This window comes from Augochlora pura, chromosome 6 (genome assembly GCF_028453695.1).
Source record: "Augochlora pura isolate Apur16 chromosome 6, APUR_v2.2.1, whole genome shotgun sequence".
Classification (NCBI taxonomy): Eukaryota; Metazoa; Arthropoda; class Insecta; order Hymenoptera; family Halictidae; genus Augochlora; species Augochlora pura.
Genome location: NC_135777.1, coordinates 5,452,142 through 5,455,640, shown reverse-complemented (window position 1 = coordinate 5,455,640; position 3,499 = coordinate 5,452,142). Strand labels below are relative to the sequence as shown.

General features: G+C 46.6%; 1 protein-coding gene across 4 annotated transcripts in view; it reads left to right on the top strand.

Moving 5' to 3' along the window:
- LOC144471467 (uncharacterized) overlaps positions 1-3,499 on the top strand; it is a 122,378-nt gene that overhangs the window by 102,944 nt on the left and 15,935 nt on the right. The window lies entirely within an intron of this gene.

The window sequence follows — 3,499 nt, the reverse complement described above, 5'->3', positions numbered from 1 at the left end:
GACACTTTCTATACATCGGCGATGGTCAGTACTTACGGAAATTACCGAACGATGTTCCGCAATGTCCTATCAATCCGCAACATATGGAAATACCAACGCCGCCGGTACATGCCAAAAATCCAAGGGCTACTTCAAAGTGTTGTAACTCTGCCAAATAACAAAAAAAATTGCAGCGACCGTACCTTTTTTTTTAAAACCGATGCGGAAGCATCGAATTTCGCTGCGAACGGTGTCTCTGAAAAAAACATGTCGACGCGAGTACGAAGACAGTGAAATCTCGCCGCGCCGTCGGAAGCGTCAAAGAAATTCATAAAGATGAGACAGTTCTCTTACGTGTACACCGCTGTAAATAAACCTGTCAATTACGGTCGTTGATTTATTAATTGCTACGACGCGGGCAATGTCTGCCGGCGGAATCGCGCATGTACACGACCGGCGGCGCATCCCGTTCCTTGGCGCGAACACGAACGCGCCGCGGTGCGCGGTGTTCGCACACTCCGTCGCGAACCTGTTAAATTCAGTCGCGCTTATTCGAGAGCCGGTTCTCTTTTTTAACGGGCGGCCCACCTGCAATTTAGATTCATTCAACGTCCCGCGGAGTAATTGCGTAAATTATGGAACGACCTGTTAAATAATTGGCCGTATTATCTTCGGCGTTGGTCGGTCCGTTCCGATACTCGGCCGCGAACTAAAATTGTCTTCCTCGGGTTCGACCCATTTCTGCGACGCCGCTATTCGGGGACTCGGCGATTCCGGATTATCAATTTATTTTAATGAGCCATTAACCCAGTCAAGGATGAATCTTTTAGCAACAGATGATTTTGGTTTCTGGACGGTCATAGACAGAAATTGAGACGCGGGAACGGCCGCCGTAATCGGCGACCGACAGAGAACGGTCAGGGCCCCGGAACGTGTACACTCCGCGACAAAACGATCCCGCGCGCTGCAAAAGTCCTCGAAATATATGTTACCCAAATATTTCTCGAATCGAATTTCATTCGAAAAATTCATCGGAAATGTCTCTCGAGTGAAGTTTTATTCCAAAGAATTTATACGCAATATCGGTGAAACAATGGCCACAATCGCCCCAACAATTTCTCTCGTTCTCGCGATCGTATCTCGCCGAAGCGGCGACGAAGAGAAGCTCCGGACTCGAAATCCGTTCGCGAATCATCGCGGACATGCCATTACCGATCTCGGAATCGGCGTCGACGGTGTGCGTCGCCGACAAAAGCTGTAGGCTCGGCCCCGCTGATTTACGGTACGTCAGAGAATCCGATATCAGAGACAAACTAATAAACTCCCCGGTAATAAATTCGAGCGGCGGATACCGGTCCGATTTATTCGCTGTTTAATGGAGATGTCACCGGCGCTCGAATTAAGCGCTTTGTAGCGACGTCGCGCGTCGCATCGTTCGCTGCGATTGTCGTCGTTTTCCAAGAACGGGCGCGCGGAACGCGTCAGGATCGGGGCTTAAGCCGTTCGTAAATTCGTCTCGGTTAATTCGCGTCGTGCGTCCCGGAAGATTCATCGGGCACTTTCTGCCCTACGGTCGACGTCCGGCGCCGCGTCACCGGTCCGGGAAGGTGCGAACAATGCGCGTTCGACTGCGTTAATTCGGTGAGTGACGAGTCGCGGGAGTTTCGGTGTTCTCCATTACACGGTAACCAGATTACACCAGAAAATAGGTGGCAGAGCGAAATTACGATGAAAACCGGTCGACGGGACACTGACGGGGAGGGGTGTGTGCGTGTCGCTTCATAAACGACACGTCGGTAAATAAAATCGGGATTGACAGAAGCGAGCCGGTCGATCGGGCGGCGCGCGCGGTGCTTAAACAGCTGCCGCGCCACGGGATCTGCACGCCCGCGCGACGGACCCTGAATCGCTTTAAGCCGCTTTCGCGCGGAGCGTCTCTGAGAGGACGGTTGCAGAGCGCGTCTTTGTTGGATCGCTTTCAGGATTCCGCGTCCTCCGAGATACCTAGACGCTCGCGAGAATCTCCTTTCCCTCGTTTATTAAACAACCCTTCCGCTCCCCCCCTCCTCCATCGATTTTCAGCTGCCTCGTAGTCGGTTACGACCTGCGAGAATACCAAATGATCTTGTCGACCGGAAACTTTGGATTTCCGGAAGAACGCGTAGAAGCGACGCGATGCCGAGCACTTTGCCACCGTCATCGTTCGACTCAAATTTAATAGCAATTACTGCTGAAAAGAATCGGATGACCTACTGAGCAAAGAGCCTATTGTCAACCTATTAATAACCCACCGGCGCTGGCCATCAATAAACTGTACAAACTCCTACGGCCAAAGATCAAAGTTCGCCATACTGATCTGCGAGTTTGAAGTCTTCCTACTTTAACACTTTGACGGGCAATCACGTAAAGTATTTCGTTGAGTCGCATCGCGTACACTTCTCGTACCATTTATAGACACTAATTAAATTAGAACGTAATTATGATGTGGAACGATTCGAAACGGGTACCACCAACGTCGTGCTCACGGTAAAGACAATAGAGTAGAAATGCGAAAGAATAATGTTAATTTAAATAGTACGTTGACCTTTTTCGCAATCATCATAGTCATTGTTCTATTTTCGCCGCTCCGGTTGTAATGTAAATGACAAATTAGTCGAATATTCGTAAGACTTCCATTTCGACGTAGCATCGAAACGCGGACTGGATAAAATCCGCAACTTTCTCATAGTCCCGCGCTCTCACTGTCGCGATCCGACACGCGGAACGTTCACGGCACGACTAATCGTCCTCTAATCCTATCATTATCGACGGTCCATTTCGCCTACCCGAATACGTTCGACTCTGCTACGAATATATCGACGGAATTCGGTTGTGTCGAAAATTCAATAACAATTAACCCATTCGCATCACAGGGAAAAGTGAAAAATTTGTTTTTATCGCCAAATTTTTTTTCATTTTATTCAAATGAAAATATTTGAAAATATTGAAAATAAAAGCAATATTCCCTAAATAAGGAATTTTTTATTTCATTGTAGATTAATAATGACGAAAGAAATGGAATGTAATTATTTCGCACAACGCGATAAAACTTGAAAAATGTCTATGCGTAATGCCACGTGATAGTTATTACATTGATAAAATCTATCTTTTCTTTTTTTTTCTTGATAAAGGAATTAGGCAACGTTTGCGAACTTTCTTCGGTGAAATCGTTTCAGGGTTGAAAAATGTTGACATGTTAATATTCTTTTCCTTTTGTGGCGTCTTATTTTTGGAATCCACTGCCCAGCTTCATATATATCCAGCTGTATATATATACATAATACATAATAACAAAATTTATTCTTCTAACTCCTGCCAACAGTTTTACTACTTGATAATTATTTCAATCTAAACCCTATTGTTACAAAAATTATTTTCCAACGTAATAGAATAATTTTAGTGGCGCACTCGAGTGCAAAGGGTTAACTTCCGGTTCTCCGGGACGCGCGAAATTCTCTTCGCCGCGAGCGTGCAAGCAGCT